Raw genomic sequence first — 24164 nt, 5'->3', positions numbered from 1 at the left:
TGTGTCTGTAGTGTCTGTAGTTCACGTCTGTGTCTGTAGTGTCTGTAGTTCACGTCTGTGTCTGTAGTTCAGTTCAGTAGTTTTCTTTACTGCTATGAGATACTGTAGCTCCTCAAAGCTGTATTATGTAACTTTGTTTAGTGAATAAAATGTTAGTTTGTCCAATCTGTACGGTATAGTTATAATACTATATAAATATATCTGGGGTTGTATTTGGTCTCCCCCAGCACTTCTTCCATTGAGACAATTTTAGTTCTGAAGGTCAAAATTCAATTTCTCCCCCGAGCAAGCTCTACTATCTCAGCGGTAAAATGTTCAGCAGCAATGTTCAAGCTCACAACGCCTTTCTCACAACAGCTCGCGCTTCACCTTGCAGCGCGAGGTGTTGTGATGCTTCCTAGATCAGCTATTTCCACAATATTTTATCTGTTCAAATTAGGATTCTTTCTCAAATAGGATTCTTTTGGGGGGTCGTGGCCTGAAAAGGTCGAGAAGCACCACTGCAGAACAGGATGCGTGGTATTCAGGGGTGGAAAGTAACTCTTACTTAAGTATTGTACTTAAGTACAATTTTGAGGTATTTGTACTTTACTTGAGTATTTCCAATTTCCAGTAATTTTACTTCTACTCCACTACATCTCAGAGCCAACATTTGTACTTTTTCCCCACTACAATTATTTGAAAACTTTAGTTACTAGTTACTTTGGCGATTTTAATTTTGATTAGAAAACGTACATTAACCACTTCAACCCTATACATTTTGGCCATTTAAAAATAGACGATCTACAAGTTCACAATGCGTCACAACGTGACGCATTGTGAGCTTGTAGATCTGCTATTTTTCAATAGACTTTGTACACATTTTGAACTTTTGAAATGGGACATTCTGCAATATGAGTACTTTTACCTTTAGTAGGCCTACTTTAAGTACATTTTGATGCCGATACTTTTGTACTTTTACTTAACAAATTAGTTCTAAATTGCAGTATTGGTACTTTTACTTAGTACTTAGTACTTTTTCCACCCCTGGTGGTATTATACGGATGATGGGGGCTGCTCTTTTTGAAAAATCGTGAAAATGTGTGAGTGAATGTTTTTTAACTCAAATTTGGGGGGTCAGTGGCCAATTACATATAATTTTTGGAGGTCCTTGACATGAAAATGTTTGAGAAGGACTGACATAGAAACATATGGTTTTCCAGAAAACTGTCAGGATTCAGAAGACATTTTGTAGAATCGTCCTCAGGTCTAATAAAGAGGTAATCTGAAAACGAGAAATAAAATACCATCAGAGAAAATACTTATGAGCCTCTGCAAACTAGGTCCTCACTCACACCTTTCGATCTAGCATACAACATTGATGCATGCTTGTTGTATGAATGTTGTGAGTGTCATGGCCGCCCCAATGCATTTCCAATGGAAGTCACATGGTTTGTAGTCCACATTTTGGACTACAAGCTGTTGTAAGGCTGTCGGCTGTGTTTCGACTGCCCCCCTCCCCCTCATTCAACACAAATGTTGTGTCAAACCATGTTGGAAATGCATTGCGAGCTTGCATCAGCTATACATCTCATACAACAAGCATACATCAGTCTGTTGTAAAGGTGTGAGTCAGGCCTAGGAGAAATGAAGAAAAAAAAAACGTCTCCTACACGAGTCCACATGGTGGCACAGACAGGACCGCGGGACCGGCGGCTCTGAGTGGAAAGCCTTCCCGGCGGGTTCCTCTCGTTGGATATACCTGAGACACTAATCTAAGGCCTGTTCCCAGCCTATAGCTCTGCCCTTCAGTCCGTGTTAATCCTGTTAGCAGAGCCCACTGAGTTCTAATCCTCCCACAGCGCTCGGAGCTCCTCCACCTGCACACTCTCAGAGCCTCTCTGGGATGCTGGACACTTGCTGAAGCCCTCAGGTAAGCTATAGATATGAACCCCCCCCCCTAGCTGCAGAGCCCCAAACGACCCCTATCCTAAAAAAAACCCTATTACACACACCCAGACAGATATTCCTTCCGAGGTACAGTGGTCACCTAGCCTGGAACTCACCTATGCTTTTTATGGCATAGGCAGCTCCCGGCAGGATCCGCCGGGAGAAACTATGCGCAGCTGCTAGACATGAGACTAATTAATTAGAGCGACAGAGAGAGAGAGAGGAGTGTGTGTGTGTGTGTGTGTGTGTGTGTGTGTGTGTGTGTGTGTGTGTGTGTGTGTGTGTGTGTGTGTGTGTGTGTGTGTGTGTGTGCGTGTGTGTATGTGTGTGCGTGTGTGTGTGTCAATTTTCTTTTCTCCCTGCAGGAAATAAAAACGTCTGGGTTTCCGAGGCTAGTGGTCACCCAACCTATTAGAACACACTGCTAATGCTATGGTTCCACCTCTCGAGCTAAGCTTACATACACATTGATTTTGGGTGGTCTGGAACTATACCACAGTTGATGATGATTATGTTTAACAACATACACCTGCTGTGTCACTGTTGGAGAGTGAATGTTCTGTTTTCTCTTGCTGCTGCTTTACACTTTGTTTTATCGCGGTCGATATCTTTCAACGCTACAGCACTATATCTGTACATCTTCCGTGACATGGCATAGATATTAATCTTGCGTTATGGTGTGCATATGTTTATTTTATTTGAACATGGACATCACAGTTACATTGGACACAAACCAGATTGTTGTTATAGCACAAGACGAGTGCTTAATTTTCACGGGAGGTTTTTCTTCTGAAAACATTCAGTCTATTACTAATGAGGTCAAATGAACACATTCTGGGCGGGAACCCCTTTTGGTGTTTTAACTAAGCATCATGTTATACTTTAGCTATTGAAAAAGAGCAGATCTACAAGCTCATAGCGCGCCACCGAGTGGTGCGCTACGAGCTTGTAGGTCTGCTATTTTTTGGAAAATCGTGAAAATGCGGCACAAATCTTTGAATATATATTATTTCAGAGCGAACGTTTTTTTTTAGTTCGACGTCAGGCCTAAATGGGTGAATTGAGCCATGCAGTGTGACTATATTGTGTTTAACAGTCCTATGGCGTCCCTCTCGTCTCTACCTGCCTGTTATGTCTGTGTAAACCAGTGGCTCCCAAACTATTTTCATGTCAAGGACCCCCACATTGACACTCATTAGCCCGCGGACCCCCATTAGAAAGGATATGCCAGGGACCCCCACAAGAGGCGGTTTTTACGGCTCTAGCAGTGACTCTCAACCCGTTTAATTTCAAGGACCCTCCAGTTTGACATGCATTATAGTCTACGGACCCCCATTTAATGGAATTTCTATCTCTGGGACCCCCAATTTATATTGTAAAATCAATGTTAATTTAACTCTGAGAGTGTAGTACATTTGTACACTCTCAGACTTATACAGTCCCATAAGGGTCCATTTGGTTCCAAACTATCATTTAGCTGCATGGGGACCCCCTGGAACTCCCCCAAGGACCTTTGGGGGTCCCCGGAACACACTTTTGGAACCACTGGTGTAAACAACACAGGTGAGGGGATGGTCACAAAAATCCAATAGCTATAATTTAGCTATTGAAAAATAGCAGATCTACAAGCTCATAGCGCGCCACTCGGTGGCGCGCTATGAGCTTGTAGATCTGCTATTTTTGAAAAATCGTGAAAATATTTATTTCAGAAAACTGGAGGATTTAGAAGATTTTTTTTTAAATTTCGACTTCAGGCCTAAATGGATGAAGCCGTCTCAGCAGCTAGTTGGCTGGCTGGCCTTTCCCCTCCATGGCTCTGAGACGCTGGAACCAACCAGATGTTGATGCTGTTTCATTACGTTGTCTAAATGTTGGCCATCATCACAGCTCACCAATGGAACTAGTGTTGGAGAAGTAGCTTATATACTATTGCAGCTCCATCTGAACCTCAGCTTCTTTTCTTTTTCTTTTCTTTTTCTTTTGTTTTTGCATTCGGTTACCTATGAAGCGGTGTTGTTTTTGCCAGCAAATTTCTATTTTAGTTTTAGTCATAGTCTCTTGAATAGTTTTCATTTAGCTTCAGTCACATTTTAGTCACCTGGAATGCTTTAGTGTTAGTCTAGTTTTAGTCGACTAAATATCATAAGATTTTAGTCGACTAAATCTACAGTTGATTTAGTCGACTAAAATGTATTTTGGCGATGCCGATGCCGTCGTAATGACTGATTTTACACTTGCTGAAAATAGCCGATCTACAAGCTCACAATGCATCGCAGCGCGACGCATTTTGAGCATGTAGATCTGCTATTTCCAGCATGCAACCAAGTGTAAAATGTACTTTCGTTTTTATTTGTTGTCAAAATCGACAGTATATTTAGTCATAGTTTTAGTCATCATGGCTTAGTTTGTATTTAGTTTTTATGTAGTTTTTGTCAGTGAAAAAAGGTAGTCGACGAACAATCTTCGTCATAGTTTTAGTCGACGAAAACAACACTGCTATGAAGGTCTGTGGAGGCTTCTTCAATGCTGTGAAATAATTAAAATGAGCATCTACGTATGTACAGTTTCACGTTAACCGTTCTGTCCTACCTGTCCTCAGGTGTACAAAAGGACTGTTTCTATTAAGCCATTCAGGACGGGAACCCCTTTTAGTGTTTTAAGCACTTTTAAGCATTATGTTATACTTTAGCCGTTGAAAAATAGCAGATCTACAAGCTCGTAGCGCGGCACTGCTATTTTGGAAAAGTCGCGAACAGTCCCTGGAACAACATATTTTCAGATGGGGGTCGGCGGCCAATTACATATATTTTTGGGGGTCCTTGACATGAAAATGTTTGAGAACCACAGACCTAGAAACAGAGGTTTTTCAGAAAACTGTCAGGATTTAGAAGGCATTTGTAGAATGGTTCTCAGGTCTAAATGGGTTAAAGGGGACTCAGGGAGATAAGACTGCTATCTGATGAAGATAATCTTGATAATGACGTCACAGAGCCGATAAACGTTCCCCATGTCTTCTATGCAGGCTCGGTGTCTATAGCAAGTTATGCTAGTACCTTTGATGGCACATTTGGCTTCATACTGGCAAAAAATGGCATTCAAAAAATATTTTTTCTCTCTCGAATATCTTAGTTACAATCACATTGAGTTGAGGTGTTGAGGGATTTGTTCGCAATTTCACACTGGAGTCCCGTGAACCGATTCAGTTCTTTTTGGTTTTTAGTCCATGAGCCAGAGCTCCAAAATTGGAACGTTAATTATGAATTGAGTGGGCAAAACCATACCTATATTAGATTGTTATCACCATGAAACTTCCCCAATTGAGTACTTACACAAAGACAATGATTTATTGTACTACACATTTTACATTTTTAAATATGCAAATGAGGCATTATGTAGGAAAATATGAAAAAGCTACTACTGTGGAAGGGTTATCATGTATTCATTTACTTGTATTGATCCTATAAAGAATTTAATATAGGTCTAGTTTTTCCCACCAATTTTGGAGCTCTGGCTCATGGACTAAGAACCAAAAAGAACTGAACCGGTTCCCAATGGGAACCAACCGGTGGAAAGGGGGTCTCTGTGTATATTCAAAGATTTGCACCACATTTTCACGATTTTTCAAAAATAGCAGACCTACAAGTTTGTATGAGCTTGTAGATCTGCTATTTTTCAACAGCTAAAGCATAACATAATGCTTAAAACACCAAAAGGGGTTCCCGCCCAGAATGGGTTAAGGATCTTTATCAAAATTACACTTTGGTAGAGGTTTGGGTTGTGTCAACTTGTGTGTGTAGTGATGAAACTAGTTAGTGAGATACTGTATCTTCAATAGTTGATTTGTTGATTAGAAATCGATAATTCAAAGTAATAATGATAATAATAATATCTAAAATGTATATAGCGCTTTTGTAAGTACCCAAAGATGCTTTACATTGGGGGGGGGGGGGGGGGTGGGGGGGGGGGGGGGGGGACGACAACAAAAGAAAATATACTTTATTAGGAAAACATATTACACACATTGTGCATGTGAGGGAAGCGCCTGTTAATATTGATATTGACCCACATGTTTACTGCTGTAAACAAACATTAAAAGTCCATAGACTTGGCTGCATACCACTCTGTTAAATGTGCCAGGTCTTATTACTTAACTTAAGACATGGAGGCGTGATCAATGCCATTTGGCTATTCTGAGTGGCCTCCAGGTCTTAAGTTAAGTCATAAGACAAGACCTGGTACTTAAGACACGCATAATACTGCCCTAAAAGTCCATAGACTTGGCTGCATACCACTCTGTTAAATGTGCCCTAAACAAACATTAAAAGTCCATAGACTAGACGTGGCTCAAAAAGCCAAACGTCGGAGGGGCTAGTACTGTACCTCTAAAAAACCTCTAAGGAAGGGCTAAGACTTAGCTGGGGAAAGCCCATATATGGAAGAGGCGGAGTCCCACAGGGTTGGGACAGAAAAAGCCCTCTCGCCACCAGGTATGGTAGTTGATCCCAGTGTTGATTTCGTCGACTAAAACTAAGACGAAAAAATGTTCGTCGACTACCTTTTTCCACTGACGAAAACTAAATGGAAACTAGATGAAAACTAACTATATGATGACTACAACTAAGACTGGATATACTGACAATTTCGTCAACAAATAAAAACTGGACTAAAATGTCAGGAAGGGACTAGTGGACAAGAGATCCAGTACAAGTCATTTTACACTTGGTTGCATGCTGAAAATAGCAGATCTACAAGCACACGCTTTGTGAGCTTGTAGATCTGCTATTTTCAGCAAGTGTAAAGTCAGTCATTACGACGGCATCAAGGCCTGACAAAATACATTTTAGTCGACTAAATCAACTGTAGATTTAGTCGACTAAAATCTTATGATATTTAGTCGACTGAAACTAGACTTAACACTAAAACATTCCAGGTGACTAAAATGTGACTAAAACTAAATGAAAACTATTGAAGAGACTGTGACTAAAACTAAAAATCAAAATGTGCTGACTAAAACAACACTGGTTGATCTTGGGGAGCTCAAGGAGGTTGGTGTCACGAGTCACCAGACCTGAGGGAGCAGGAGATGACATTTGAGCAGGTCAAATATTGTCCCCTCATTGACTTACATTGCACAGTGAAACAGGTGTCAATATACTGTGTGTGTGTGTCTGCGTGCGTGCGTGCGTGCGTGCGTGCGTGCGTGCGTGCGTGCGTGCGTGCGTGCGTGCGACGCGTGCGTGCGTGCGTGCGTGCGTGCGTGCGTGCGTGCAAACCTCCAATGTTATTAGTTGAAGATCCAGATCTGCATGTCCACTCCATATATCTTCTCCCTAATTCAAATAGTATAAAGTCAACAGTAAAGTTGACATTATTTTTATACAGGTATATGTATTTTTTCATTCCTACTTCAGAGTGACCATCTCGCTGTGTGCTGAAGGATGTTGAGCTGGGTGGGCAAAGTGGTTCCCAAACCCCCTGAGAAAAAGGAACCAGAGAAACCGCCACCACCCCCTCGTGTTCAACTCAAGCCTCCACCTGTAAGTCATGCTCTCTCTCTCTCTCTCTCTCTCTCTCTAGGTGCTGCCAGACTTACTAAAGAGCCGCGCACGTTCTCGGCTGTGCACAGCTTCTTTTTCCGGGTTTTTAGACAGCTGATGGATGGAAATGAAGCTCCACCTCCGCGGACGACTTGCGCGACGGCCAGATTCCCGGAAACGCTCTCGCAAGTCGTCCGCGGAGGTGGAGCTTAATTTCCATCCACCAGCTGTCTAAAAACTCGGAAAATAAGCTGCGGACAGTGTAAGACGTGCGCGGCTGTCGGCCGTTTTGCGCTTAGGTGTGCAGGAAACACTGTCTCTGAGTCTCTCTCTCTCTCTCTCTCTCTCTCTCTCGATACTCACCTACACAGATTTTAGATTAAAATTTTAGATTAAAAAAAGTGATGGGCCATGTCAAAAGGAGAGCTTTTGATCACCTGACCATTTTTGTGTGTTCATCATCTTTCAAACTGTCCAATAATGCTTCTAAATTTCTTTACATGTAACGAAGGCTCAAGCAGCACCCAAACCCAAAGTGAAATGTAAGGCATCATTTGGACACATCTATATAGTAGCTCGACATAATCCAGGCAGTAACTCACTCTTTGCAACTCTAATCCAATGTCACCTCCTCCCATGATTCACACACAGCTCCCAAAGCCGCCAAGAAGACCAAGCAACCTGAGGAGAGCAGTGTCAGGTGAGCCCTATCTAACCCTAGAGTTTAAACTAGTGATGGGAGATTCATCTGCAGACAATAGGTATCGGACGATTTTAGTTGCTTTTAGATTAATCGGCATCGGTTTGATTAATCAATTGATTGTCAATTGTATTGACAGCATTATGGTCTTTTAAATGTAAGTCACTCAGGCCACTACACTGTTAAATTGATTGATTGATTGAAAAATGTATTAACAGTTTGCAGAATTACAGTACATTTCAAGCACAAACTCAATACAAAGGCTGTTAACTGTGAGTGGACGACCCAATTAAGCATTACACTTGTTTCCAATAGGGTCCACAATGTTCAATTCATCAAAAACATTTAGAGACGTACAAATAGACACTTCTATATAGACAAAGGACAGAACAGGAAAGACAATATACCTGAAATTCCAGGAATTGACAATGTACATCATTCTACAAACCTTTGACCTACTTTGACATTCAGTGTCACTATGATGTTTAAGGTTTGCAAACCTGAAACATAGAAGTTCTGGTCAATTATTCAGTGTAATGTATTTGATTTTGATATAATGATATTGTGATTCTGTAAACCCTCCTGACAACTGAGACAGGACCTTTACTGTGACATCATTGACATGTACAGTATTTTTTTTTTTAACTCGCTCTCATCACCAGATCTCGTATTACCTAATTAACATTTCTTCATATTTTGGATGGGGTGTCCTAGGGTCCACCCATAATTCCGACAGTCCGCTGTTCCGAAGGGTCACTGTTCCGAAAGGGTCGCTTTTCCGAAGGGCCGGTAGTGTTCCGACGATATATTTTTGCGGTGTCCAGTGTCCTAGGGTTCCCAAGAATGGAAAGCAAAACAAACTAGAAAAAGTGCCCTTCTGGGCACAGGTCTCCACCAGGAGGATAGGACTGTGTGAGATGTTTGGCAAAATGTTTAGGAGTAATATAAACATGTTTGCCTTTGATGGCAATTGGATGATTTGAGGCATTTTGTTCCAATCAACCTGTTTTGCAAAAATCAACCTGTTGGTGGCGCTATAACAGGCCAATGTGAAAAGGGTGGGATATATTCCTCAGCCTAGTAAGAAAATGTGTGAAAGATTTCACGTAAATTGCATGCTGTGTTCATGATTTGAGGCTTGTGTTCAAAACGGGGCAATCTTGCAAACTGTGAAAGGCAATTATAGCCAATTAGGGTGGAATATGAAATATCGGACATATCCGACTTGAGCACATGACCATAGAGATACTGTGTAACGATTTGTGAGATTTTTGGACAGAATCTGGAGGAGTAATATCCAAAAATGTGTTTTACAAAAGTCGGCGTCCTGGTGGCGCTATAAAAGGCAGATGCGGAAAATGCAGGTCAAAGGTTTGTCCTTGGCCTCTAGGGAGTGTGCATGCAACGTTTCACGCAGATCGGTGCAGTTTTAGGTAACAAATGTGAAAAGCTGCCTCATGGTGGCGCTATAACAGGCCGTTCTGGAAAATGCGGGGCAGAGGTTCATCGTTGGCATCTAGGGAGTGTGTGTGCAAAGTTTGGCATCGACCGGGTTAACGGTGCCGGAGATTAGCTGGTAACGGACGGACGGAAGGACACACGGACGGACACACACACGGACGGACACACACACACACACACACGGACGGAGTGCAAAACATACTCTCTCACCATGCCTTCGGCCTGGTGGAGACAAAAAGGGAATGCAGAACATTAAAACATTTTGTTTTGCTCCTTATCTGTTTTGCATAACCGTCCTCTTCCCCTCCATGTGTTCAGTGGAAAACGGGTGTTGTCATGGATCTCGGAGAGCTTTTCCCCGCCTCAGCCCGGCAAGGCAAATGGCCAGGTGAGTGCTGCAGCAATGCTACTGTACAGTACAGTATGTGTGTGCTCAATGTCCCTGATCTCTTTAAGTATGACTGCATGTGATTATTATTATTATAATTACTACTACTACATGTCTGTATGTTCTATTCTTCCCCTGTGCCTTCGAAATTCAGGAAGAAAATGTTATGAGCAGGTAAATCACTATTCATTTGTATTGTGTGGGCCGCGTGCGTGCGTGCGTGCGTGCGTGCGTGCGTGCGTGCGTGCGTGCGTGCGTGCGTGCGTGCATGCGTGCGTGCGTGCGCGGCTGTGGATGACTCTTACGTTTTCATGTCCTTGGAACTTGTTTATCATACAGTAGCCAACAACTATACTGAACAACTAACTAAACTATACTGTACCAGCTCAGTGGCCTTGTGCTTAGAGTGTCTGCCCTGAGACTGGGAGGTCGGGGTTCGATCCCCGGCCGGGTCATACCAAAGACTCTAAAAAATGGGACCCAATGCCTCCCTGCTTGACACTCAGCATCAAGGGTTGGATTGGGGGTAAGTCCCTGCTTGTACATCAAGCTGCCTCACGCTACAGAAACAGGAGATAGGCTCCTGCCCTATGGGCCTCATGGCTCGGCAAGGCTACTACTACTTATACTGTATTATACTGTCATATACTACCGGACGGTACTTTGTAAGAGGAGGCTTTAAGGTTCACTGATGCATTTCCTTCCCTCCTGTACAGGAGTCCCTCTATGACCAGCATAAACAGAGAGTGAGTAAACTAATGGCATGGCTATATCTATTCAGCTTTTCCTAATATAAGCTGCCTCCTTAAAGGACCACTTCATCACTTTTCAACATCTCTTCCTATAATTGGTCCTAACTAATGTTCATGATAAAATACAACAATTTTTTCCTACTCAGTCTGTGTCTCATAGGAAGGCTGTGGGCAGTTCAGAAACCCGTCCACCAGTGACATCATCGATGGTGAATCCAAGCTAATAGAAACAGCAGGCTTTCTTTTCCTGAAAAGTTGCAATGCAAAAGTTGAAGCCATCGTTCTCACGATAATACAAATCTAAATATATTTTAAAACAAATCTTGTTAAAAAAAAATCTGCCTAATGATGATGTCACTGGTGGACGGGTGTCCGAACTGCCCAAGACACAGACTGAGTAGGAAAAAAATGGTGGTGTTTTATCATGAACATTAGTGAGAACCAATTATATGAAGAGATGTTGAAAAGTGGTGAAGTGGTCCTTTAATCCAAGGATCCAAGCATCCACAAACATGTTGACTACACATTCACGGCTTAAAAATATCATACATGTTTATTTGCTTATCATAACACACAGCTATCATTCCAGTGATGTAAAGTAACTAAGTACATGTGCTCATGTACAATTCTGAGGTATTATTACTTTACTGGACTTTTACTCGGGTAGTATTCCAAAGTACATTAAGGGTACAGTTCTGCCAGGTCCCTTGACCATTGAGTTCAGCCAGTCATCTTAAATTACTTCAGAAAAGGAATTTCTACTTGGCTCTCTTGTGCCCTCTAGTGTACACCTATAGGCAAGGTGGCATCAACGCATGGTGTTGTGTGCTGGCACACTATACACTCTGTCTTTCTTTTATCTGTATTGTATTGCATTGTATTGTACTGTATGTGTCATTGTATGTTTAGTTTTACTACCATTTTAAGAGCCTGCTCAGGGACTACAGATGTAAATTAGCTTATGGCTAACTCATTTACATGGAAGTGAAAACTGAAATGTTGATTAATGAGCATGAGTCAAACTGAGCCAAACTGAGCCGTGTTGCAAACTTATGACTGCACTTGGTTGGACATAGCTTTGTTCCGTCTACACCAATATCTTCTCCAAAAATAGCTGACGATGCGTTGCAACGACACACGTCGTGAAGGTGTAGATCTGCTATTTTTTGCCGGATGTTCCCAATATTAGGGATGCTGAGATTCAAAGTGGTTCAATTTCTTCCTCATAGGCAAGGAGTGCTTGGTCGGATTGTCGTGTTGATGGACGCTCTGGAAACGGTGGTTCCACTTCCGCAGCCTGTGGCCAAGGAAGAACCGGAGGAACCTTCAGAAACAGAGGTAATATATTTAAAATCCCTTGAATGCACAGTAGGCTACTGTAGTAACTAACTGTACACAAGATAAGACAAGATAACCTTTATTGATCCCCTGAGGGAAGTTGAGAGGTGAATTTATTTATCCCATGGGGCTGTGGAACGCCCTACCAACAGTCATTAAGACATGCAAATCCCTTGACTCCTTCCAAACCACTCTCAAAGGGCACCTACGGACAGCTGCAATTTGAAACTGGCCCCGTAAAATCTGAATACCCCCCCCCCCCCCCCCCCCCCCACTCACCCACCCCTTTTCCCCTCACTGTATATGTTTCTTTTCCCTTTTTACCTCTTTATGATGAATTCCTGTTCTGTTCTTTGGCTATATAATATAGAAGTGTATATTTGTACGTCTCTAAATGTTTTGATGAATTGAACAAGGTGGACCCTCTTGTAAACAAGTGTAATGCTTTATTGGGTCGTCCACTCACAGTTAACAGTCTTTGTATTGAGTTGTGCTTGAAATGTACTGTAATTCTGCAAACTGTTAATAAATATTTCAATCAATCAAAAAAAAAACAGGTCTAATACAGTTTGACCCAGATGATGGCTGCTAGCACATTGGTCATCATGTCTCCGCCATACAGACAAAGGCAGCAGTCTACAGTCACTCACCAGGCTTTCTTTGATTGATTGAAGTATTTATTAACAGCTTGGAGAATTACAGTATACATTTCAAGCACAACTCAATACAAGACTGTTAACTGCATGTGGACGACACCATAAAGCATTATACTGGTTTACAATAGAGCGGCGCAGTCCTGCCCCCTTTTAGAACGACGGGTTACAACAAGTGTAATGCTTTATGGTGTCGTCCACAGTTAACAGTCTTGTATTGAGTTGTGCTTGAAATGTACTGTAATTCTGAAAGGGGAGGGACTGTGACGTTCTAGGGTCCACCATGTTCATTTAGAGACGTACAAATAATACACTTCTATATAGCCAAAAACAGGAAAACATCATAGAGGAGGTAAAAAGGAAAAAACAAACATATACAGTGTGGGGAAAAAAGGGGTCGGTGGGGGATTCCGATTTTACGGGGCCAGTTTCGAATTGCAGCCGTCCGTAGGTGCCCTTTGAGAGCGGTTTTGAAGGAGTCAAGGGATTTGCATGTCTTAATGACAGTATATAGGGTCTTCCACATTTTGGTGGCATAGGAGCGAAAGTAATTTAGTCCCTTGTTTTTGCCGAATCTGGGTTTCACATGGTTTGTTGCACTCCCTCTGGTGTTGTGGGTGTGGACTTCGTTGACATTAAGGAAGTATTTAGATAGGTACATGGGTATCTTCTTGGTGGTGTATCGAATCTTGTGGACCAGGCCCATTGCAAGATGCTGTACTCTGTCGTCAACCCTAAGCCATTCCAGCCTGTCAAAGTGGGCAGTGGTGAGGTGGGTTCGGGGAGTGAGGCCAAGTAGTAGCCTGACCAGTTTGTTTTGGGAGGTCTGGAGCCTTGTTTTAAGGGCCTTTGAGGTGCTGTGGTACCAGGAGGTGCATGCATAGTTGAAGAAACCTTGTACGAGGAGATCCTGTTAGGGTCTTCAAGGTGTTTTTGTCGACCAGTGAGGAGTCCCCAGGCTATACCTGCTGTAACAAGGCAGTTTTACTACTTTAACAACTCTTCATCATACATTTTCAAAGGCAAATATTTCAGGATTTACAGAGCATTTTTCAGGACTCAAATTAACTTCATGCTTACTCTGTCTAAATGTTGTTGTTTTTTTCCTTGCATCAGGAGTATGATTTGGACACAATGCCAGGTGAGAAACGTTTTTTTTAGATGAGACATTTTGAACCAAATGTTAAAATATCCAATTTTGGGCGGGAACCCCTTTTGGTGTTGTAAACATTATGTTATAATTTAGCTATTGAAAAATAGCAGATCTACAAGCTCATAGCGCGCCACCGAGTGGCGCGCTACAAGCTTGTAGGTCTGCTATTTTTGAAAAATCGTGAAAATATTTATTTCAGAAAACTGGAGGATTTAGAAGACATTTTTTTTAAATTTCGACGTCAGGCCTAAATGGGATATATGTGTCCGTTATTTTTTTTAGTTTTTGTTTGTTTCATTCAGCATGGATAGAGCCACAGTAAACGTCATCCAGGAATGCTCTTTGTAAATCGTCCATTATGGTGTTCCTCTCCCTAGACGCAGAACCACTGCCACATATTCCTGCGATAGAAGTGGAGTCAGACCACGAGGAGGAGGAGGAGGACGACCCCACCAAGCCGTTCCCCCCCAGGTATCTGTCTGTCTCTCACTTTAACAACTATAGTTTTTTTCAACCAAGGTTCATATGTTTTAGTTTGTTATTAGAGAAAGTAAAAGATGAGTGTTCATTTTTTTTGACAGGGGGGCCGGGGGCAATCGAGCAGGGGGCTAAAATATTATGGCGATTTCTTTTTTTATTATTTACTATAGTCCTAATACACCCCAAGAAATTACATCTGGCCACAGAAGATCACAGGATCTGACTTCGCTGATGACATCGCGCTTATCGGTCAATCATTGGAATATACTCAGGCTCTCCTTCAGTCTCTTGAGCAGGCCTCCAACTGTTATCTCAACGAGACGAAAACTGAATACGTAAATATATGCAAATCCAACAATAACCACATTATAAAAACACTTACAGTAACAACACTCCTCTGAAACAGGTTGATGACTACAAGTATTTGGGTTCATATATATATCTTCTTCCCAAAAGGACTTTCAAACTAGGAAGGATATGGCCTGGTCAGCCTGCAATGACATGCATAAGATCTGGTCATCCCAGCTTAGTAAGATGTTAAAAGTAAAAATATTTAGGACGGCCGTTAAGCCGATTCTACTCTATGGCTCCGAGACATGGACACTTTTCAAAGAAATTAGAGAAACGGTTGGATGGCACTTACACCTTACGCCTTCTAATGAGAGCGCAAAATCTATCTTGGAAGAGCCCGACTAATCTAATATACGGCAACCTTCCCCGTGTTTCTTCACTGGTCCGATCCAGAAGAACACAATTTGCCGGCCACTGCTACAGAGCTGACAATGAGGTTATATCTTCCCTTCTTTTCTGGAATCCTGCCTCAAAGCAGACCAGAGGTAGAAAACTGTCGTCCCCTGATGTCATCGCTAGGGACACATGCATCAGTAAGCAGGAACTGGGGATGGCAATGAAGGACCGGAAAGTCTGGAGTGGCGTTGTGAAATCCATGATCTCGACCGCCGTCGAAAAATGATGATGATCATGAGCATATTATGCGTTGTGAGCCTGTATAATGGCTTTACTTGAAAAATGTTTGTCTATTTTTTAGCAGAATGTTCACCTATTATGATGACATGCCCGGAATTGGGATGCTATGGGTTCCTGTGCTTAATCAGCAATGGAGCAAATGTGAGGAGGAGAGGGAGAGAATTATACTTTTACTGTGTTGAGGTCATTCTACTGTGTGTGTGTTTGTGTGTGCATCACAGAGTGATTAAAAAGATCAAGAGAACCTTGGAGAGCTTGGTCCCTCAGCCTGAGATCTACATCAATGCAGATGGCAAAGTGCAAAAGAAAAAAAAAGGTAGGCATAACACACTGAACCATTTCTTTCTGAGTCACAGTTGGCCCTGATGCGTTATTATGTATCCCACCGCAGTTCTAGGAAAGCCCTGCTGTGATTGACAGTTCTCGTTTTTGCGACCAGTCATTAGTCCTACAACTACAACCTATCTCAAACCCTCACCCTAAACCTAACCTCCCACGGGGCAGCACACCTAAACCTAACCTTAACCCATGTCTAACCAATGACTAGTCTAAACTAAGTATGCACCCCCCTAAACCTAACCCAAACGGCCTAACCTCAGTAAAACGATGCCTTCCCGGGAGCCAATCAGACACATGGTGAGGCGGGTCTACCCTAGAACGTTGGTGGGATTCATAATCACGCGGCCCTGATACTTCCTTGAATTTTGTATTTTGATTCGAAATGGCGTGTGTTTAATCCAGAACACCAATGTTTAAATTCAAATGACATCACAGGTTTCCTTCCTGAATTCCTGCGACAGAAAGGTTGTGATTGTTCAGTGAAGGCACCCTCTGTATCGCAGTGCTTAAGCTTTAGTTCATTATTGTGAATATGACGGTTAACGGTGTCTTATATTTGTTTAGCGGCGGCAAAAGCACCTGAAGAAGCAGAAAAGTAAGTCAGTTTTGATGTGTTTTATTTCATTCCCCAAAAGTTCTCGTCAGAGTTCAAAAGACACCGCCAATGTTCTAATTTTTCTTTTTTTCCCCTCTATTGTCCTTCAGTGGGTCCCAAAAGTAAGTGAAAGTCTTGTATTCTTTCGGGTTACTGCACTATAAGCGCACTATTATTTTACGAATGTATTATTTTTGTATGAATTTGCTTTAAAGGAAACTACCAGTCATCTTCCATGTTTAGCCAATAGAGGGTATGCGCGTGACATCATCATTAAACCAGGAAGTTATGCAGGAAGGCCTACTGAGTGGCAAAAAACTACTTTCTGGCCTTGACAACCCATACATCCACACAGAAAAGTCATATCTGATTGCATTAAACAACGTTAAACAATGTTAAACTCACTTTGCATGTTGCTTTGCCACTCGATTTGCCACTCGATGTGCCATTCACTTTAAGCATGCGCATACCCTCTATTGACTATGATTCACAGTGTACTTTACTGAGGAGTGCAGACCATTGTCCAAAGCATGCAAGTTTTTTGTTGTTGTTGTCATTTGTTGTTTTTCATGCAAACGGTTGCTATTCTTTTCACTGGTTTACGATATGAAAATCAACATGATTGATTGAAATGAACTTGCTTGAGCTAGGCAATAGCTATCTTGTTTTTGTTTGTCAAAAGTGATGTCTTTGCATTTTAATGCAGTTGAGAAAGAGCAGATTGATTTGAAAATAGTCCCTGGAATAAAGATTGAGTTACTAATTAAATTCAAACATCCGTGACTCAACCAAAGAAGCAGATCATAATTTTTAAGCTGGGTTTATCACCTGATAGTTTAAATAAAAAAAGTAGCAAATTCTGGTAATTATTCCAAAATATAACAAACCATGCTATGCTTTGGAAAATGGTCTGTATACCGTGTCCTTGTATACCCTCAAGGCTGGCATAAATCCACTGGCGCGCCCTTCCGGTGGTTACGTTATAAACTAATATAAACTATGCAGGCGGGGTCAGTGGAATACATGCTGGGCTGCAGATCAAACACGTACTCGCATTGCATGAGAAACTCCCGGCAGAGGGAGTCAAAGGTTGCCGCCCCGGGCGGTGAGGTAGGGCTCCTGGCTGGGAGAAGGAGCGTGCACAGGGACCGTGTCAGGCGCTGGTGCCGGCTGGACAGGAGCGGCAGTGAGATGCGTGCTGAGCGCGGCGACCTGGTCAGCAAGATCCTTGACCAATGACATGAGTTGTTTAACCTGAGCATGTTGTTATGCTAGCTCAGTTGCCTTGTGGTTAGAGTGTCCGCCCTGAGACTGGGAGGTCAGGGTTCGATCCCCGGCCGGGTCATACCAAAGACTCTAAAAATGGGACCCAGTGCCATGTCCAGAGGGTGTACTTGTACATCATGTCCAGGGGGTGTACTTGTACTAAAAATGGGACCCAGTGCCTCCCAGATTGACACTCAGCATCAAGGGTTGGATTGGGGGTAAGTCCCTGCGACATACTAGCGTCATGTCCAGGGGGTGTTACTTGTACATCATGTCCAGGGGGTGTACTTGTACATCAAGCTGCCTCACGCTACAGAAACAGGAGATTGCTAGGCTCCTGCCCTATGGGCCTCACGGCTCGGCAAGGCTTACTACTTACTATGCTGTTGAGCGGCTTGGGACTGCTGCTGAAGATCCGAAACCTCCCGGAGCTCCTGCTGTATGCTTAAAACGGCGGCGGATGCTTCCGACAGCAGGCGGGAGGGAGTGGTGCTCCAAACGGATGCTTCCGACAGCAGACGGGAGGGAGTGGTGCTCCAAACGGATGCTTCCGACAGCAGGCGGGGAGGGAGTGGTGCTCCAAAACTTGTCCCTGAGCCTGGAGTGGAGTGAGAGTTTGCTGCTCACACAGCACATAGATGTGGAGTGGATGGGGGGAGCGAGACGTTAACAGACGCTGTGTAACATCTATATTTCACTCATCATAGGGTGGTGGGCTGGATCGTCCAAGAGTTTGGGCGAATATTACCTCAACCTGCAGGAAAGGTGAGTCACCAGGTCATCATGTACAGTTGGAGGCCATCGATATTGTCCTTTTCTTTTTGCTGAGGTTTGCGTGATCTGCGCAAAAGGACAGTTAACCCATTTTGGGCGGGAACCCCTTTTGGTGTTTTAAACATTATGTTATAATTTAGCTATTGAAAAATAGCAGATCTACAAGCTCATAGCGCGCCACCGAGTGGCGCGCTACGAGCTTGTAGGTCTGCTATTTTTGAAAAATCGTGAAAATATTTATTTCAGAAAACTGGAGGATTTAGAAGGATTTTTTTTTTTTAATTTTGAGGTCAGGCCTAAATGGGTCAAATGATAAGGGACAATATCGGTGGCACCCCACTGTACACAGATGCATAACTGCAGGCTATAAACACAAATATATCTTGAATATTCAGATGATCTAAATCAATTAAAGACACATCCCCTGCGTTTGTTCCTCCATAGGATGGCGATGAAGTCCAGAAGAGTAAGTAGAGCCTTTTTACAGATTATACCCCGCTCTGGAAAGCCCACACATATTAGCATTAAAGGGATATGAAATACTACGTCATTAATATAGTGGTTGCAACTGTATTAATTGATTGCCCGAGTCTTTTCAAAGGAACCAGTGTCCAGTCAGAACCAACTTCAAGCCTAAGTGGGTTTGCCTGTGGGGTCCACAGGCAAACCCACTTGGATCCCACATCTATCCCATATGGGAAAAAGGCGGGTCCCACAGAATTGCCAAGGTGGGGCCCACCTCAGGTCCAGGTAGAACCCACTGAAAGCCCACATGGGCAAGCCCAGTTAGGACCCACTAGGGTCCCACATACAATTGCCTAGTTGGGGCCCACTTAGGGCCCATGTAGAACCCACTGACAACCCACATGGGCAAGCCCAGTTAGGAACCACTAGGGTCCCACATAAAATTGCCTAGGTGGGCCCACCTAGGGCCCAGGTAGAACCCACTCAAAGCCCACACGGGCAAGCCCAAATGGGAACCATCTGGTGCCCGCTGACAAGCCCACTTGAGGCCCATATAGTTCAGCCCACCTTGAAACCATAAGGGACCCATGTCAGCCCCACATAAATTGCCAAGGTGGGGCCCACCTAGGACCCAGGTAGAACCCACTTAAAGCCCACGTGGGCATCCTAGTTAGGACCCACTTGGGTCCCACATAAAATTGCCTAGTTGGGGCCCACCTAGGGCCCAGGTAGCACCCACTTAAAACCCACATGGGCAACCCAGGTGAGAACCATCTGGTGCCCGCTGACATTTCTATATGGGTCCCATATGGTTATCCCACCTGGCTCCCACATAGGTAGCCCACCTCTAAACCACATGGGACCCACGTTGGCGTGCTGGCTGGGCCGTGGTGCTGCTCTGGTTTTGGTGAAATATTAAGTAGTTCCGGTCATTTTGTGGGGGGCACAGGGGGCCACGCATTAAAAGTAAATTAATTCACAAAACTATAGCGTCATTTATATTGTTGACCTATTTCTACCATATAGTGCAACTTTTGTTCATTTTTGACCCCTCTATCACACAGAACTATGTTTTTGGTGTCCACATCTCTAAGCCCCCAAAAATAGGTCCATGTGATAGAGGGGTCAAAGTTGCACGAAAGTTCCACTAATATTTTATAAATAGGTCAACAATACAAATGACGCTAGTTTTGTGGATTAATTTACTTGGGTGGGTGGGAGTTCTGCACAGGGGGTCACGCACACGCACGTGGCCCCCTGTGCAGAACTCCCACCACGGGACTCGGGCAATCAATTAATACAGTTGCAACCACTGTATTAATGGCAAGTATGTCATACAACTCAGCAACAGAAGTTCTGAAACTTAACTTTGATCCATAATCTCTCCACTTTAATAATACCAATTGATATTGTATTTTATATCATTACAATTGATTCGTCACCTTTACAAGGAAGTATAACTTGTAAGGATTGGGCGTTCGTGGAATGAGCAACACAGCTAAACATGTGGGTACTCGCCTCCAAAATCCCCCAAAATGGTGCTTGTCATTCACCCTTGCTTTGAGTTGCTTAGTGGATTGGATAATTTGCACTCTCACACAGTAATAAGGACAAAAACAACACATATTGGCAATTGTTACCCTAGAGATAGATAGTTTTCTTTTGTTTTGTTTTGTTTTTACTGGGATGTGTCATGTTCAATTATTTTCCGAAACAAACAGCCCAGTCACACACAAATGATGAGCTCATGGGTGGATTGATGATGTGATTGGCTGGCTGACTGATTGATTAATTGGTTGGTAATGGTATACGTTACGTAGGGGCTTCAAGCGTCAGTGGCGAGGCAGACAGACTCTAACCACGGCTCCTCTTCTCCTTCTGTTTACAGGGGGATAGGCGCTGACAGAGCCATAGAGTAAGACAGAGTTAACGACAACTCCGTTCACTTCGTGGGGCTTCAGTCCAATGGCGGCTTTTCTACGTAGACTTCTATTGGCGAAGAGCTTTACGAACAGTGACAAGTCCTGGACCGGAAGTTGGACTCACGCAACAGACCAGCTTTAATGATCTTAAATCCCTTTATTTTAGATTGTCTTTTGGTAATAGTACAAGATAAACTTTACAGAGACTTTAATTGTTACTGTACAATACTTTAAAACAGTTGTCATGTTGCACACATGCCTGAAATAGCTCTTATTTGCGCCGCCCTCGTTGAAAACAATGTATTTCAAACTCCAGCTTGTCCCAGTTCAGGCTGCATGGACAGCGCTCGAGCGCGCGGTTTTCTGCCCCCTCAATGTCGTAACTCTGTCTTACTCTATGGCTCTGGGCGCTGAGGGCCTCTTATTGACCGATTCCGTAACGGGTCTCATGGTCACAGCCTACGTATTTCCTGTAGGCGGAGACGACACATCTGCGGTTTCCCCGCACCAAGCTTCTACTACAGTGAATGGAAAAGTGACTGATGTTAGTCTGCCTCAAACGTTACTCTTTTACCTGCTTTTTACTAACACTAACATTACAAAGATGCCTAGAACATCGGGATGAACCTGTGTAGTTTATGGCTGCTCCAACAGTAGTGGCAACATTAAAAAAATGCTTAGTATGAGGTATAAAGTACAGCAGCCTTGTGTTCCTAAAACAGAAAGATTGGGTATTGGGTAAGACTGACGTTATGTATCTTTCAGGACCTTTCACTGCTTTGTCTCAACCATTACTATATGGCTCTGGTCTCAGCCACCGCGGTATTTTTTTTTTTTTTATGTTGCCACTACTGTTGGAGCAGCCATAAACAACACAGGTTCATCCTGATGTTCTGGCCATCTTTGTAATGTTAGTGTTAGTAAAAAGCAGGTAAAAGAGTAACGTTTGAGGCAGACTAACATCAGTCACTTTTCCATTCACTGTAGTAGAAGCTTGGTGCGGGGAAACCGCAGATGTGTCGTCTCCGCCTACAGGAAATACGTAGGCTGCGACCATGAGACCCGTTACGGAATCGGTCAATATAATAACAGGAGAAGGAGGAGTTGGTGGGACTCAGGAACACACACATGTCACGTCATCAGTTCTTCTGCTAGTTACCGTGCAGCTATAAAACATCATTAACTTATTGTACTTTTACTCACCAACTGTCACTGACATAAACACATGGACTTCAGTACGATGGGGAACTCATAACGTACTTGTACATATATGAAGCTGATTGAAAAGCTAGTGTAAAATAGTGTTTTTGACAATTATTAAAGAATGATTTCTGTTTTTTTTTTTATTGTGGTTTGAATATCACAGTTATAAGACATATCCAAACTTACCATAGTGTATATGCCTTACCGTTTACTAGTTCATCACGGTGGAACAAACGTCAGTCAGCTGTTACAGATCATACAAATCTTAATTAGCTAGTACTTGAACAGCATGGAGGGATTATTTGTAGTGTAAACTTGTGTGTTTTGTTTGTAAAGCTATAAATGGGTAGCTACCATGTGTGAAGCACATATTTTAGTACAAGGGGGTTCCACCGCGCCTCAAGTCTATTTTAGGCTGCTCCGGTGCATCTCAGGAACAGGACTGGTATAAGATTAAAAGGATGGCACTGGAGCAGACTCGGACAGTTAAAGCCTTTATTTGGCAGGGTGCAAGTAAAAAAACGTGCACCCTGCCAAATAAAGGCTTAACTGTCCGAGTCTACTTTTTACCGTAGCACATATTTTAGTATACAGTATGCACTATGTTCACCAACACATATTTTAGTATACAGTATGCACTATGTTCACCAACACATATTTTAGTATACAGTATATGCACTATGTTCACGAACAATAAAGGCATGAGTTGGAAAATATGTTGTTGAGCGTGCTTGTCAAGTTGTTGTTGGTAAATCAGGGTAAACATGAATAGATTAGAGGAGAATTGGTTCATGTCATGTATTATGAAATCAGTCAATCAGTCTGTCTGTCTGTCTGTCTGTCTGTCTGTCTGTCTGTCTGTCTGTCTGTCTGTCTGTCTGTCTGTCTGTCTGTCTGTCTGTCTGTCTGTCTGTCTGTCTGTCTGCCTGTCTGTCTGTCTGTCTGTCTGTCTGTCAGTATAAACAATCAATCAATCACCCATCCATCCATCTCAATCCATCCATTAAATACTGTATTGTGTTTGTGACTTTTAACCATGACCAACTACATCCAAAATGTATTCAGGTATTAGGGACTACCACCCACCATAAAAATAACATGCGCCACGCTTAGATTTCGCATGTGCAGTATGAGGAGGAGGGGATGTAAGAGCACTCATTTTAATTTGTACAACGTATATCTTGTAACTTTGTATGACCAATACAATATGCAGTGTCATGAGGTTAAGGAAAGGGTTGGTTCGCTCAGCATCACGTTTTGGTCCTGTGTATGTAAGGTTTTACAACAAATGCATGACTTTTAAATCACTTAAAGATGGAGTGCTGTGATTTTTTTCCCATCCTAAAACATGATCATCAGGTCTTATTGTTATATAAGGAGGTATAATTTTGTTTCAAAAAAATTTACAGTATTTGTTAAAATGTTGTTTTTATGTGGGCACGCCCACCAGTTCATTAAGTATGCCTGGTTTGCCTGGTGGGTGGTGATGGGTGGTGATCCACCTGAACTGAAGCCGCACCCACAGCTGTAGTTGTATGATAAAGGTGGAGGGGTTAGGGGAGGGGCTGATAGTGTGGTGTCACTATATTACTGTTTATTTCATTGGCCCGTTTGACTGTCAAGGGTTCAGCCTCCAGGAAGAAACCCTAAATACAAAGTTAATACACCATTGCACATAAAAACAACTCCAGGGTGGCTAATGAAGTACTGTCACCTCATAGACACATGAACAACTGGAAAAATACAAAAATTGTGGCACACACATCTTTAAAATCTAATTTAACCATCCGAAGCCTTGGTGGATGGAATAGGTTATCACGGTAAACAAATTGAGTGCTCGCTTAACCCCGTCTTAGACAATACATGCATTTGGGCCTTACTTACTTATCCCTAAACTTATTAGCTGTATTTTACTATTTTGAAAAACATTTTAAAATAGTTCAACTATACACAGTCTACATTGACACGTGAGCTTGCAGATCGACTATTTGAACTAGTAAAAAATGAAGAAGTTTATACATAAGTGCTAAGGCGACACGCAAGACTGCCATTCCATCCAGGACATAAATATAGGTGTAAAAGGACACTTCACCCTTTTTGCAAAAAAATATATGTTAAAGGGATAGTCATTTTTTTAACTTAAGCTGTATGAAATACTTGCCATTAATACAGTGGTTGCAACTGTATTAATTGATTGCCCGAGTCCCGTGGTGGGAGTTCTG

General features: G+C 42.7%; 1 protein-coding gene across 1 annotated transcript in view; it reads left to right on the top strand.

Annotated features, from left to right (window-relative positions):
* The window catches only part of large2 (LARGE xylosyl- and glucuronyltransferase 2), a 367952-nt gene extending 345296 nt beyond the window's left edge, over nt 1–22656 (top strand). Inside the window, exon 17 of the mRNA XM_079497940.1 lies at nt 22293–22656. The gene's annotated coding sequence lies outside the window, so the exon portion shown is untranslated. The remainder of the gene's footprint in view (nt 1–22292) is intronic.
* Nucleotides 22657–24164: the final 1508 nt, after the last annotated feature.

Source organism: Electrona antarctica (assembly GCF_951216825.1).
Source record: "Electrona antarctica genome assembly, chromosome: 3".
NCBI classification, from domain to species: Eukaryota; Metazoa; Chordata; class Actinopteri; order Myctophiformes; family Myctophidae; genus Electrona; species Electrona antarctica.
Note: the sequence above shows the minus strand (reverse complement) of the source record. Positions and strands in the feature narration are given on the sequence as shown.